Here is a 16,343-nt window from a genome sequence, read left to right as displayed (position 1 = left end):
GGAGAGCCTGGGTCTGTTTGACCAGGATGGGAAGAGAAGCAAGGTTTCTTCAGTTCTCCTTCTCCCAGAGCTGGGAAGGGGAGCAGAAGGGAGCATGTTTGGGGAGAGAAGGGTCGTTTGCCACGATGGTGGCCGTGGGCTCATCCATTGTACTTCCCATTGCTGCATGTATTTCCATTTCACACTATTTTGTCGGCACTAAGCTCATGGTCTACAGAGCAGCAGTGATACCCGCCCTGCTGTATGCCTCAGAGACATGGACCATGTACAGCAGGCACCTCAAAGCACTGGAGAGGTACCACCAACGCTGCCTTCGCAAGATCCTGCAAATCCATTGGCAGGATAGGCGCACCAACGTCAGTGTTCTTGCTCAGGCCAACATCCCCAGCATTGAAGCTTTGACCACGCTCGACCATGATGGACGGGTCACATTGTCCGCATGCCCGATACGAGACTCCCAAAACAAGCGCTCTACTCGGAGCTCCGGCACGGCAAGAGAGCCCCAGGTGGGCAGAGGAAACGCTTCAAGGACACCCTCAAAGCGTCCTTGAAAAAGTGTAACATCCCCACCGACACCTGGGAATCCCTGGCCCAAGACCGCACAAAGTGGAGGAGAAGCATCCGGGAAGGCGCCGAACACCTCGAGTCTCTTCGCCGGGAGCAAGCGGAAGCCAAGCGCAGGCAGCGCAAGGAGCGCACATCAACCCAAGCACCCCACCCACCCGCCCCTTCAACCACCATCTGCCCCACCTGTGACAAAGACTGTCGGTCCTGCATTGGACTAATCAGTCATCTGCAAACTCATTTTTAATGTGGAAACAAGTCATCCTCGGTTCCAAGGGACTGCCTAAGAAGAAGAAGGATTTTGCTGGGTTGGCAAACTGGTGCAGATTTTGAACAAAAGGCTGGCAGCCAGAAGGAGCTCTCTTCTCAAGCTGCAGCACTGCTCATACTGTTGGTGGAAGTCTTGGAAGTTCAAGTGTAGTAGCTGCATGTATTTATGAGACAATGTAATGTAGGCTAGTTACCACCGTTACATGTCAAAACTAATCCAACTTGTCTCCACCCAAAGCATTTTAGACAAGTTGTTTATTCGGAGTCTGTGCAGAAAGTGTGTTGTCCTAAAGTGACTGGGAGATGGGGGGGGGTGGCGGGCTGCTGGTTCTGAGGGTTTATTGAGTAGATCACTGAAGGGAATGTCATAATATTTTTCTGAATAGAAAACACTGCAATTACTTCTGCAGTAGGGAAATAAGTCTGGGCATGCAGAAGACGCAACTTCAATCACATCAGGGACAGTGTTTTGTACTTGATTAATCTCAGAATGTTTTCTTCAGATTCACGTTGGTGGTTAAATTAAATATTGGAAAGACCGAAGCCATTGTCTTCGATCCCAGCCACAAACTCCATTCCCTAACCACCGACTCCATCCCTCTCCCTAGCATCTGTTTGAGGATGAAACACACGGTTCGCAAACTTGGTGTCATATTTGACCCTGAAATGAGCTTCCGACCACATATCCGTGGCATAACTAAGACTGCCTATTTCCACCTCCGTAACATCGCCTGTCTCCACCCCTGCCTCAGCTCAATTGCTGCTGAAACCTTCATCCATGCCTTTGCTACCTCTAGACTTGACTATTCCAACACACTCCTGGCTGGCCTCCCACGTTCTGCCCTACATAAACTTGAGATCATCCAAAACTCGGCTGCCTGTGGCCTAACTCACACCAAGTCCCGTTCACCCATCACCCCTGTGCTCGCTGACCTACATTGGCTCCTGGTTAAGCAACGCCTCGATTTCAAAATTCTCATCCTTATTTTCAAATCCCTCCATGGCCTCACCCCTCCCTTTCTCTGTAATCTCCTCCAGCCCCATAAACCCCCGAGATATCTACGCTCCCTAATTCTGGCCTCTTGAGCATCCCTGATTTTAAATTGCTCAACCATTGTTGGCTGTGCCTTCTGTTGCCTAGGCCCTAAGCTCTGGAATTCCCTCCCTAAACCTCTCCACCTCTATCCCTCTCTTTCCTCTTTTAAGATGTTCTTTAAAACGTACCTCTTTGACCAAGCTTTTGGTCATCTGCCCTAATTTCTCCTTACGTGGCTCGGTGTCAAATTTTGTTTTATGACACTCCTGAGAAGCGCCTTGGGATTGTTTTACTATGTTAAAAGTGCTATATAAATACAAGTTATTGTTGTTCTTGTTAAATAGTTCTGGTACGAGATCTGCTTCTCTTGCCAAGAATCTGCCATTTTTCTAACTTCATCCAGAATCGGCCCAATGCTTGAAAGAAGGTAAAACAAATCATAGTGGGTTATGAGTAGTTCAAATTAGTGGTTACTGGTCAAAGTCTGAAAAAAAAACTTATACACAAAGGAAACACCAGTCTGTTTATAGATACTTCCACAACTTTGAAGATTCTAATGTTGTTCCACTTGAACTGGTTTTCTAGGTCATAAACCTTAAAATACAGAACCCCCTCCTGGTCCAGCAGACATTCTAATTTTGCATTAATGTCCACCAAGCAGTAATTCTAAATCCAAATGCAATGTGCAGCCACTTCCAACTAGTTCTTTGTCTGTGGCAGAAAATATTTCAGATAGTTGAAACTTAAAAATGACTATACTGGCCTGCATTTTGATTTTTCTTCAACATAAAATCTTAATCATAAAGTGTCTCCAATGTTGATGGTTCATGGAAGTGACTAACTCTGTTTAGTTTAAGAATGCATATTTTGATTCATGTCACTCTTAGAAATAAAATTAGAAATACATATTGAACAGGGTTTACAATCTGGGTCTCTCCTGTGATCAAAAATCTCACTCCTACCACTTATCTTCTGCACTTCCTCAACTACATCATCCATGATCAGCTTCGACATGTATGCTGATGATACCCAGATCTACCTCTCTCGACCGCTTCTGTGCTGTCAGACTGTTTGTCCCACATCCAGTCTTGGATGAGCCACAATGTCTTCCAGTTAAACATTGGGAAGATGGAAGCCATTGTCTTTGGCCCCTGCCACAAATTTTGTACACTCACCATTAACTCCATCCACCTTGCCAACCACTGCCTCAGGCTGAACTAGAATGTTCATAATTTTAGTGTCATTTTTGAACCTGAGCTAAGATTACAACCCCATATGCTCTCCATCACCTCTATATCATTGCCCAGCTGTGCCCCTCCTTTCAGCTCGTCTACTGCTGAAACCCTCATCCAAGCCTTTATCACTTCCAGACTCAAATTTTCAAATGCTTTCCTGGTTAGCCTTCCATTCTCCACCATCCGTAAACTTCAGCTCATTCAAAAATCTGATGTATGTATCCTATCCTGCACCAAGGCCCCCTCGCACAGTACCCATGTCCTCACTGAGGTACTTTGACTCCTGGTCTCCCAATGCCTCAAATCCTTGCGTTTGAATCCCTTCACGGCCTTGACCCTCCCCATCTCTGTAACCATCTCCGATGCTACAATCTAACACCCCCCAAACCACCTCCTCATTTCTTTAAAACCCACCTCCTTGATCAAGTTTTTGGTCATCCTCCTTTGGCTCAGGGTCCAATTTTTCCTTATGCTTCTGTGAAGAGCCTTGGGACATTTTGCTACGTTAAAGGCACTATATAAATGCAAGATGTTGTTATGATAACATTGCAGATCCCACCGCTTATAGCGGGCACGTTGGTGTTAATGTGATTTGCTCGATATAAGAAGTGGATGGTAAAACTGCTGCGCGATGTGTACAAAAAGCAAAATAGTGGATTTTTCCGGGTCTCCATCTCGGAATCATTGTGATTCTCCCTATAGTTCCTGCTGCTGCAACATATTGGTGTAATTTAATATGTATTGCTTCTCTATGTTATAGAGTTAATCAATTCAAAATCATTAAGAAAGGTTGGTAGCAACTTGTGAACATTAAGATGATAAAGCTTCCACTCCCTATATGCCTGAAATAGCCGGTGCACTTAATGTGTTATAAGCAGCGCCTTTGTAATTGACTTCAATGGAAATGGCAAATAGTTAGCACCTTTTGCCTGATATAGGCAGCTGCCCGTGATGCTAACATGATTAACAAGGACCAGTTGAATACCAAATTTTTTCAGGGAGGTAACCCGAGATAAGTAAGCAGTTCTTTAAACCAGTGATTCTCAAATTGGGGTCCGCAAACCCCTGGGGGTCCATAGAGACTTTCCAGGGGGTCCGCGAAATAATGTGAGTACCAAGCAGGGCCGACCTTACGGGACATGTGGCAGCTGCACTCCCCTCCCGCCTCCTGGCTCGCACCAAGCCCGCCTCCGGCTGCCGCTCATTTGCTTACTCTTGACTCAAGCAGCACGAAGATCGTCAGGTAGAACTGCAGTTACCAAGGCTGGTGGTGGGCGCCAAAAAGTTGATCGATGGTAGTGTCAAGGATAGACAGACTCTGCAGTGAGAAGCAGGTACACCCATCTCACTGATATCTGTAAGTAAATATCTGTTTTCTTAAAAGCATTATTAAAACACTCTTTACATGCAGCACTTTCATATTATGAGTATTACATAGTATTATAATTGGATTACTAATCCATTTGAAAAGGGGTCCTTCAACCAAGAAAGTTTGAGAACCACTGCTTTAAATAGATGGTAGAAATACTTACCTGAGGTAATTTCATTTAAAATGTGTGAAAGTACATCATTACATGAGAAAAGGACATGAACTATTCTCCATAGCACACTCAAGGTTGTTATGAACTTGTAGGAATGGCTAGATTCCTAACTAAAGGACTGAGGTCGAGTCAGTCTATCAAACAAACGATGTTTAATACTAATCAACAGAGTTTAAAACGAAAACACAGGAGAACTACATTACAGGTCTGTACTCTTTGCTGGCTCCACGAGGACTGGCTAGGGCGGCTCCCCAGCCTGACATCATCACGTCATCCCGTTTTCCTGCCGCTGGAGGATCACGTGATCAACGTGATGACGTCATCGCGTTTGGTCTCATTCTTAAAGGGACCGCGCTATGTACATGCAATGATATGAACCAAGATACAGATTCATTCTGTAGCTAATAATTTGTTAAAGATGATTATGTACATTAGATCAGAGTCCCCCTGGTGGCTCCGCCACATGCGCCCCCCCAGAATTGTCTTTAACAGTAAAAGTCAATCGACTAGGAGGTCTGACAAGTCTGTCAGAGCGACTCCTGTATTCTTGGAGTGGACGTTGTTGAACAGCGGGCGGGCTGGCGGATGGAAGCCTTTGGTCTGGCGTGGATGCAGCGGGAGGTCGACCACGTCGTGGTGGCTGTGCGGTCTCTACTGGCCGGTCGATGTCCAGGTGTGCCAGTTTGAGACGGTCAATGGATATGTGGTCGGGTTTACCACCGATGTCTACAGAGAAACTCTTGTCGCCTGTCTCCAGTATGCGAAAAGGGCCTGTGTAAGGGGCCTTGAGCGGATCCCTATGGGCATCATGACGAATGAATACAAATTCAGCATTCTTTAGCTCCGCTGGTACGTGTGAAGATGGAAGGCCGTGATGCGAAATTGGGATAGGCGCAAAAGCCCTGGCTGTTTCCCGGTGGCTGCTGAGTTGGTCGGCTGCGGACCACGGCTCAGTTGGAAGTGGCAGGAAATCTCCCGGTACGCGGAGTGGCTGGCCGTACACGAGCTCCGCGGTGGACGATTGCAGGTCCTCTTTGGGTGCCGTGCGGAGACCCAACATGACCCACGGAAGCTTATCTACCCATCTGGCGCCTTGGAGGCTGGCCCTCAGCGATGCCTTTAACGATCCGTGGAAACGTTCGTACAAACTGTTTGCTTGCGGGTGATAGGCCGTGGTGCGGTGAAGCTTGGTGCCGAGACCCTGGGCCACAGCGTTCCAGAGCTCGGAAGAGAACTGTGGACCGCGGTCTGAAGAAATGTCCGCCGGACCGCCGAAACGTGCGATCCACGAGGAGAGGAATGCTCTGGCGACATCAGTGGACGTAGTAGACGCCACAGGAACTGCCTCTGGCCATCTAGTAGTACGATCGACTATGGTGAGGATGTGTGTGAACCCCTGCGATGGTGGAAGCGGCCCGATTATGTCCACGTTGACATGGTCGAATCGACGTTCTGGTACTGCGAACATGGCCAGTGGGGCCTTAACGTGACGTTGCACCTTAGACGTTTGACAGACGACGCAGGTGTTAGCCCAGTCGTGGATATCCTTACGCATTCCTCTCCAGACGAACTTAGCCGACATTAACTTTTGAGATGCCTTCACGCCAGGATGCGAAAGCCCATGTATGGCGTCGAAAACTTTGCGGCGCCAGGCGACTGGAACGATCGGGCGGGGATCTCCCATGGAGATATCGCAGAGTAACGAGGTGCCTGCAGCGTGGAATTGCACATCGGTCGGTTGGAGGCTAGAGGTGTCGGTGCGATATGCCTGTGTTTCAGGGTCGGATGCCTGATCGGTAACCATGAGAGCATAATCGATGCCCAGCTGGACCGCCCGTACCATCGCGCGAGAAAGGCAATCAGCTACCAAGTTGTCCTTGCCAGCTACGTGTTGGACGTCTGTTGTGAATTCTGAAATGAAAGTTAGCTGTCGCTGCTGTCGAGCCGACCACGGTTTGCCGGTCTTGGCCATGGCGAAGGTCAGTGGTTTGTGATCTACAAATGCAGTGAAGGGACGTCCTTCTAACAAAAAACAGAAATGGCGGATAACCAGGAACAGCGCCAGCAACTCCCGGTCGAAAGTGCTGTATTTGCGTTCGTTGTGCCGGAGTTGGCGGCTGAAAAATGCCAGTGGTTGCCACGTCCCGTTGACCCACTGTTCCTGCACAGCGCCTATGGCATAGTCGGAAGCGTCGGTGGTAAGGGCGATGGTGGCACCTGGCAGAGGGTGCGCCAACATAGTTGCATTGGCTAGAGCGGTTATTGTGTTGTCGAAAGCGTTGTCCATTTCGACCGTCCAGGCTATTGTATCCTTTCCGGCCTTGCCTTTGAGGGCCTCGTAGAGGGGCTGCATGAGTCGTGCTGCCTTGGGCACAAAGCAGTGGTAGAAATTCACCATGCCCAGGAATTCTTGAAGAACCTTGGTGGACTGCGGCCTTGGGAATGCTGTAATTGCTTTGACCTTTGACTGCAGCGGAATTGCACCCTCCGAAGTAATGCGGTGGCCCAAGAAGTCAATCTGTTGTAGGCCGAACTGACACTTGGCCGGGTTGATTATGAGGCCATGTTGGCTGAGGCGCCAAAAGAGGGTGCAGAGAAGCAGACGTGTTCCTCTTTGGTAGAACTGGCTATCAGGATGTCGTCAAGGTAGACAAATAAAAAGGGAAGATCCCGCAGGACCGAGTCCATTCGTCGTTGAAAAGCCTGTGCGGCGTTCTTGAGCCCAAATGGCATCCGTAGAAACTCGAACAGTCCAAAGGGAATGATGACAGCCGTTTTCTGGACGTCCTGCGGGTGTACGGGAACTTGGTGGTAGCCACGGACGAGGTCGACCTTGGAGAAGATTGAGTTTCCCGACAAATGGGCGGAGAAATCCTGTATATGCGGGATCGGGTACCGATCGGGAGTAGTGGCGTCATTAAGGCGTCGGTAGTCCCCGCATGGCCGCCATCCACCGCCGGGCTTCGGGACGATGTGGAGAGGCGAGGACCAGGGACTATTCGACCGGCGAATAATCCCCAGCCTTTCCATCGTGGCAAACTCTGCCTTCGCAGCCACGAGCTTGCCGGGTTCCAGGCGCCAAGCTCGCGCGTAAACCGAAGAGCCAGTTGTAGTAATGTGGTGTTCGACACCATGCTTAGTGGCCGAGGAGGAGAAAGTGGGCTTGGTCAGCTCCGGGAATTCACCTAATAGGCGAGTGAACTCGTCCGGCAAGGACAACGCGTAGGAGACAGTGTGCGACGTTGCGGAACTGCGGAAGCAAGGGATGGAGTGGAAGGTGGCCGCGTTGACCAATCGACGATTTCTTACATCCACCAAGAAGCTGTTGACGCATAAGAAATCCGCGCTGAGGATGGCTTGCGAAACCTTGGCTGTAATAAATTCCCACTGAAACCGTTGCCCGCCGAAGCACACCTGGACCCGCCGTTTGCCAAAGGTACGAATGGCCCCGCCATTAGCTGCCTCGAGGGAGAGGCCGTGCATCCCAGACTGAATATCGAGTGCTGAGGCAGGAAGGATGCTACACTGCGCCCCGGTGTCGCATAAAAAGCGCCGGCCTGAGAGGGAATCTGTAATGTAGAGGAGCTTCCCGGAATTTCCAATCACCATCGCGGCCACGGAACGTCCCTCAGACTTGGTCCTCCTTTTCTGGAGTTGCTGCTGGTGTTGATGTCGTTTTTTTTTTTCGGCGCAAAACTGCAGGGAGGGCGGCAGCCTCTGGCTTTTGCGCCGAAACGGGCGTGGTAAAAGCACAAGCCGGGGGATGGAGGCATCGGGGCGACGTTCGCGGGGGAGGGGTGCCTCGTGGCGGCGCAGTTTTGCTGCATGACCACATAAATCGTACCTGCTTCTGCAGCAAGTGCTGCGCAATCTGTGGCTTCCGATCTGGCGAGGGCAGCCTGAACCTGCTTGGGTTGTTGACTCAGGAATAACTCCCGAAAGAGGAAACATTGTGGTTCTGAGCCAAGGAGCGTGAGCATCTGGCTCATTAACTCAGATGGCTTGGAATCGCCAAGCTCGGGCAAAGCGAGTAGCCGGCGGGCACGCTCCGCCTTCGTGAGCCCGAAGACCTGTATTAACCGCGCTTTAAGAGTCAACCGGGGGGTTTTCGAGCAGGCTGATGATCCGTGAGGCCGTGGAGCTGGCGAGTGCGGAGACCACGTAAAGGTAACGGGTCTGATCCGCAATGATGTTTCGGAGATCGAATTGTGCTTCTGCTTGGACGAACCAGGAGGCCGCCTGTTGTTTCCAAAACTGTGGGAGCTTCAAAGCCACGGAGTTCGCTTCCATGTTTCGTCGCGCTTCGCTTCTTCCGCGAAAATTGTTCACGAAAATTCGGGGTCACCACTGTAGGAATGGCTAGATTCCTAACTAAAGGACTGAGGTCGAGTCAGTCTATCAAACAAACGATGTTTAATACTAATCAACAGAGTTTAAAACGAAAACACAGGAGAACTACATTACAGGTCTGTACTCTTTGCTGGGGGAGGGTGAACAGTCAGAGGTCGTGGTTCACATTGGGACCAATGATATGGGTAGGAAGAGGGATGAGGTCCTGCAGCAAGAATTTAGGGAGCTAGGCAGCAGACTAAAGAGCAGGACCTCAAAGGTTGTAATCTCTGGATTACTCCCGGTGCCACGTGCTAGTGAGTATAGGAATAGAAGGATAGAGCAGATGAATGCGTGGCTAAAGAGTTGGTGCAGGAGGGAGGGCTTTAGTTTCCTGGATCACTGTGCCTGCTTCTGGGGAAGGTGGGACTTGTACAAGTCGGACGGGTTGCACCTGAACCAGAACAGGACAAATATCCTTGCGGGAAGGTTTGCTAGCACTGTTTGGGGGGGTTTAAACTAGCTTGGCAGGGGGATGGGATACAGAGTGGAGCTATAATAGGGGGTGATGTACAGCCAAATATAGAGGAAAAAATAAGTCAGCTTGGAAGGCAGAGCAAATATGTAACGGCACAAGGGAGTAGGGCAAGGCTAAATGGCATTTATTTTAATGCAAGGAGTCTTACGAATAAGGTGGATGAACTGAAAGTGTTGATGAACACATGGGAGTATGATATTGTTGCTATCACGGAGACATGGTTGAGGGAGGGGCAAGACTGGCAGCTCAATATTCCGGGGTATAGAATCTTCAGGCGAGACAGAGGGGGGGTAAAAGAGGAGGGGGTGTCGCAATATTAATTAAGGAGACAATTACTGCTGTAAGGAGGGATGATATATTAACAGGTCCCTCTAATGAGGCCATATGGGTTGAACTTAAAAACAAAAAGGGGGCGAGCACTTTGCTGGGAGTGTACTATAGGTCCCCAAACAGCCAGGGGGAGATAGAGGAACAGATATGTAGGCAAATCTCAGAGAAGTGTGCAAATAATAGGGTAATTATAGTGCGGGATTTCAACTTCCCCAATATTAACTGGGATAGTCAGAGTGTGAAAGGCTCAGAGGGCGCAGAATTCTTAAAGTGCATCCAGGAGAGCTTTTTGAGCCAGCATGTAGAAAGTCCTACAAGAGAGGGGGTGGTACTCGACCTAATTCTAGGGAATGTGGCCGGGCAAGTGGTAGAAGTGTTAGTAGGTGAGCACTTTGGTGACAGTGACCATAATTTGGTGAGATTTAAGGTAGTCATGGAAAAGGACAAAGATGGACCGGAAATAAAGGTTCTAAATTGGGGGAAGGCCGATTTTAATATGATACGGCAGGATCTGGCCAATGTGGACTGGGATCAGCTACTTGAAGGAAAATCCACATTGGAGCAATGGGAGTCTTTCAGAAAGGAAATTGAGAGAGTACAATGGCAACATGTTCCCGCAAAGGTCAAGGGTGGGACCAACAAGCCCAGGGAACCTTGGATGTCAAGGGACATACGAGAATGGATTAGGAAAAAAAGGGGGGCTTTTGGCAGATACAAAGGACTAAAGACAGAGGAAGCCCTAGAGGAGTATAAAAAGTGCAGGGGGATACTTAAAAAAGAAATTAGGAGAGCGAGGAGGGGCCATGAAATAACACTGGCGAGCAAAATAAAGGAAAATCCTAAGGTGTTTTATAAGTATATTAAGGGCAAGAGGATAACTAGGGAAAGAGTAGGGCCCATTAGGGACCAAAGTGGCAAACTGTGTGTAGAGCCAGAGGATGTAGGTGGGGTTTTAAATGAATTTTTTGCATCTGTGTTCACTATGGAGAAGGAGAATGTGGACATAGAAATCGGGCAGGGGGACTGTGATATACTTGAACATATTAGCATCGAGAGGGAGGAGGTACTAGCGGTTTTAGCAGGCTTAAAAGTGGATAAATCCCCAGGCCCGGACGAGATGTATCCCAGGCTACTATGTGAGGCAAAGGAGGAGATTGCAGGGGCTCTGACACAAATTTTCAGAACCTCTCTGGCCACAGGGGATGTGCCAGATGACTGGAGAACAGCTAACGTAGTACCATTATTCAAGAAGGGTAGTAGGGATAAACCAGGGAATTACAGGCCAGTGAGCCTAACATCAGTGGTAGGGAAATTATTGGAAAAAATTCTGAGGGACAGAATTGGTCTCCACTTGGAGAGGCAGGGATTAATTAGGGATAGCCAGCATGGCTTTGTCAAGGGAAGATCATGTCTGACCAATTTGATTGAATTTTTCGAGGGGGTGACTAGGTGTGTGGATGAGGGTAGTGCAGTGGATGTGGTTTACATGGATTTCAGTAAGGCTTTTGATAAAGTCCCGCCTTGGCACATTGGATCCAAAACTGGCTTAGTGGCAGAAGGCAGAGGGTGATGGTGGAAGGTTGTTTTTGTGACTGGAAGCCTGTGTCCAGTGGGGTACCGCAGGGATCGGTGCTGGGTCCCTTGCTGTTTGTGGTCTACATTAATGATTTGGAATTGAATGTAAAAGGTATGATCAGTAAGTTCGCAGATCACACGAAAATTGGTGGGGTGGTCAATAGCGAGGCGGGAAGCCTCAGGCTACAGGACGATATAGATGGGTTGGTCAGATGGGCGGAACAATGGCAAATGGAATTTAACCCTGAAAAGTGAGAGGTGATGCATTTTGGACGGACTAACAAGGCAAGGGAATACACAATGAATGGTAAGACCCTAGGAAAGACAGAGGATCAGAGGGACCTTGGTGTGCATGTACATAGATCCCTGAAGGCAGAAGAACAGGTGGATAAGGTGGTTAAAAAGGCATATGGGATACTTGCCTTCATTAGCCGAGGCATAGAATATAAAAGCAGGGAGGTTATGATGGAGCTGTACAAAACGCTGGCAAGGCCACAGCTGGAGTACTGTGTGCAGTTCTGGTCGCCACACTATAGGAAGGATGTGATTGCTTTGGAGAGGGTGCAGAGGAGATTTACCAGGATGTTACCTGGGCTGGAGCGCTTCAGCTATGAAGAAAGACTGGACAGGCTGGGCTTGTTTTCCTTGGAGCAGAGAAGGCTGAGGGGGGACCTGATTGAGGTATACAAAATTGTGAGGGGCATAGATAGGGTGGATAGAAAGGAACTTTTCCCCTTAGTAGAGGGGTCAATAACAAGGGGGCATAGATTCAAGGTAAGGTGCAGGAGGTTTAGAGGGGATTTGAGGAAAAACTTTTTCACCCAGAGGGTGGTTGGAATCTGGAACTCACTGCCTGAAAGGATGGTAGAGGCAGGAACCCTCACAACATTAAAGAAGCATTTGGATGAGCACTTGAAATGCCATAGCATACAAGGCTACGGACCAAATGCTGAAAAATGGGATTAAATTAGATAGGGCTTGATGGCCGGCGCGGACGTGATGGGCCGAAGGGCCTCTTTCTGTGCTGTATAACTCTATGACTCTATGACACGAGGACTGGCTAGGGCGGCTCCCCAGCCTGACGTCATGACGTCATCACATTTTCCCGCCGCTGGAGGATCAACGTGATGACGTCATTGCGTTTGGTCTCATTCTTAAAGGGACCGCGCTATGTACATGCAATGATATGAACCAAGATACAGATTCATTCTGTAGCTAATAATTTGTTAAAGATGATTATGTACATTAGAACAGAGTCCCCCTGGTGGCTCCGCCACAAACTAGTTATTTACAAAGTTTAACAAATACTTAACAAAAAATTGAAGCAAAATCTTGCAATAGTAAATCAATCAATTATATAACCTTTATAACTAACCACAAGGGCTTGCTCCATATGAAAATCTAGGCGTGGAAATTAGTATGCATTTTGCCAAAACGGCGCTGTGAAGTTGAATTCTGCGGCATGACATTCCACGCCGGAATGGTGCAGGAAGTGCGCCCGAAATGCTTTCCCTTGATATTTTCCAGCCACTTGATGGATAGAAGATGCCCCTCCTCCTGCTGACCACTTTCACTAATACCTTCAACGCAGTATCAGAAAAACAGGAGGCAGGGCTTGCAGATTCCCCTGTCCCTGCCATTGTCCACAGCCTTCAGTTATAGTTGTCTGCAGCCAAAGTGCACTCCTCTTTAAGAGTTGCAGGCTGCCTTTAAATGGCCTCAGCAAAGTGCATTATTGACACCTCCCCACGGTCCTCCCCTGCTTTTAGGTGAGTTGCCAATGAAACAGTAACGCTGACAAACCTCCTAATTTGTTTTAATTAATCGGGGGATCAACTTGGGGCCTTAGTTGGATCTACGTGATCAAGTGTGCACTCCAAGTACAGTGCCCATTCTTCACCTGAAAATAGGCTTTAAACAAAATTCTACCCTCCAGTGTAAACTTATTTAGCTTGACACCATAATGATATAAATGAGTACAAAATTTACAAGCCTCATGCACAACATAGAATGTAATTTGCCACCTTCTGTAACGGGGAAAAAGCACCAAAAAAAGGTCGAGACACAGGGATGAAAATAACTTCTACCTAGCCGAAAGCCAAAAGAAAAGTACAAATGAAATCTCAGGCGTCTGCTGTTCCCTGCTCCTTTGCTCAAGGCAGTGATGTGACAGTTGGGGTGCAAGCTGTATATAAAGATAATTAAAATCATTATTTAACGATTTCCCCAAGAAGTTTCTGGGCTTTTTCATTTTGATGGATCGTAATTGTTTAATAGCTAGGAACAACTATCCATATGTGATTATTTCCTGCCTGTATTTTATTGGATAAAATTTGAATGACGGGGAAATATATTATGAAATCAAATTGTGAAGCTTTGTGAAGACCTCCTTTTCTTGTCCACAGTACTGTCTACCTTAAAGGATTTTTTTGGGGGAAAAAAATATAGAATTGAAAATCTGTTTCTTTTTGTTACCAGAATCTGTTCCACTACCTCAGTGACCTATCTGGTTCAGCTGATACTGAACATTTTCCAGACTCGGCCATATCTAAGACTCCAGAAGAAGAAAGCTTGGCAAACATAATTGAACACAAGCATACCCTTGCCACAACTTCTGGAACTGTCATCAAGGCCCATAAAAGTGGTGTCTGTGAATGTATAAATAATTGCGGGTCATCATTTTTTGGTCATGCCTTTTTTTTTGGTCTCTTTCTTGTTTTTTAAGGTTTAGTGATGCTAGTTTTGCCAACCCTCCTGGATGCTGTTGCTTTAAATTTCCCACTGTAATGTATATACCTTTAAGGGGGGGAACTACTTTTTACAGCTCATGTATACTGTAGTACCGGCAGTGACCACACCTGTATATAGCACTGAGTAGTAATCTGTACAGCCAGTTGCAGTGTGAGCCACGTTGAGTAAACACCGGTTGTACCGTTCTCCGCAGTCTGTGTCTTATTATACACGGACGTAACATTGGCGACGAGGCACGTTCGAACCTACCTGCAACTCTGCATCACCTCCCGGGGATTCGTTCCTGGAGATCAGTGGATTGGAGGTCAAGGCCAGAGACTCGGGCGTCGACCACGGGCAACCGCCCAGTCATCCAGCAGAGACTCGAGAATTGCGGGGGAGGCTGTCGAGAGCCAGGCTTGGCTTTCCAGTCGAGGTGGTCCAGCAAAACGGGCTGGCAACAGGTAGTGCGCAGACCCTTCCCGGACAGCGGCGGGCTAGAGCCCGACCAAGCGGCACAGCAAAGGGCCAAGCAGCATCGACGGGGGAGAGACAGGGCAGAGCGCACAGGGCGCAGCCGGTGTTCAGGGGCCGAGCAGCGTCGGAGAGAGGGAGAGAGAGACGCGCAGAAACCCGCGAGGCGCCGCCATTGCCACGAGAATCGCCGGGAGCGGCGTTGGCAGCAGCGGGGGAGGAAGGAAAGCGCGGGAGACGCCATTTTAAGCCACACCCAAAATGCCGAAGAGTGGCAGTATCACCGCATTTGACAATGAAGTCGAAGATTGGATTACATATGTCGAACGAATAGAGGTGTACTGCAAGGCAAATGAGGTGTCAGATGACAAGAACGCGTCGGTATTGTTAAATTTAATGGGTGCAAAGACATATGGTTTATTACGAAATCTAGTAACCCCAACGAAGCCAATGGAAAAGAGTTTTGAAGACATAGTAACGATACTAAAGGAACATAGCAGAAAGATTCAAGTTTCACAAACGGAACCAGCATAAGGATGAAAGCAATGCTGATTATTTAACAGAACTGCGCAAACTATCGAAACACTGCCAGTTTGGAGCGGGACTGGCAGATACCTTAAGGGACAAGTTTGTGTGTTGGCTTCAAAGTGAAGGAACCCAGAAACGGCTTTTATCTGAAAAGGACCTTACACTGGAAAAGGCTTTCAGCATTGCGGTATCATATGAAGCAGCAGCACGGGGCGCTGCAGAGATACAACAGAGACCGCAAGAATATGGCACAAACAAAATGTCATATGGAACAGAGAAGTGCTATCGCTGCGGCAGAACAACACACGACCAGAATGATTGCTGGTTCAAAGACAAAGTGTGCAGACAGTGTGGAAAAGTAGGACACATAGCACGAGTCTGCAGGTCGGGAAAGAAAACCAGCAATAAGAAACCTACCAAAGGAAAGTACAAGAAGGTACATAAGATGATGGAGAATAGTTCAGACGAACAAAAGAGTGATAACGACTCTGAAAGCAGGGAATTGAGTTGTCTGAAACTACATAATGTGATCTCCTCTGGACTGGAGAGAAACTTGGAGTGGGAGGGGGAGGATCCAGTTGTCGTGGTCCATGTTGGTACCAGCGACATAGATAAGAGAAGGAAGGAGGTTCTGCTGAGGGAGTTTGAGCAGCTAGGGGCCAAATTAAAAAGCAGAACCACAAGGGTAATAATCTCTGGATTATTACCTGAGCCACGAGCGAATTTGGCTAGGACAAATAAAATTAGAGAGTTAAATGCGTGGCTCGAAGACTGGTGTGGGAGAAATGGGTTTTGCTTCCTGGGACACTGGCACCAGTACTGGGGCAGGAGGGAGCTGTTCCGTTGGGACGGGCTTCACTTGGCCAGTGCTGGGACTAGAGTCCTGGCAGATCATATAACTAGGGCTGCAGAGAGGGCTTTAAACTAACTAGGTGGGGGGAGGTTCCTAGAGAGCAAATAATAAAAATGACAACAGAGAAGGTCATAGACTTAGGTAGCAGCGGGGAAATTAAAAACCAGAGCGTGTCAGGAAGGGGCAGAAGGTATGGAGTAAAAGGTAAAGTAATAAAAAGGGCAAAAGCAGGAACTAAGTGTCACAAAACATCTTTGAAAGTTCTCTATCTGAATGCACGTAGCATTCGTAACAAAATAGACGAGTTAATGGCACAAATAACTACATATGGGTATGATCT

General features: G+C 48.1%; 1 long non-coding RNA gene across 1 annotated transcript; it reads left to right on the top strand.

The window, feature by feature from the left end:
* The first annotated feature begins 4,088 nt into the window (after window positions 1-4,088).
* On the top strand, window positions 4,089-14,353 carry LOC147121173 (uncharacterized). Its single transcript, XR_015075387.1, has 2 exons — window positions 4,089-4,462; window positions 13,897-14,353. It is a non-coding gene; the product is annotated as an uncharacterized LOC147121173 (long non-coding RNA).
* Window positions 14,354-16,343: the final 1,990 nt, after the last annotated feature.

Source organism: Somniosus microcephalus, chromosome 3 (assembly GCF_052327205.1).
Source record: "Somniosus microcephalus isolate GS21.2 chromosome 3, FLI_Smic_1.0, whole genome shotgun sequence".
Taxonomy (NCBI): Eukaryota; Metazoa; Chordata; class Chondrichthyes; order Squaliformes; family Somniosidae; genus Somniosus; species Somniosus microcephalus.
The sequence above is the reverse complement of the archived record's forward strand: the minus strand, read 5'-3'. Positions and strand labels throughout refer to the sequence as shown.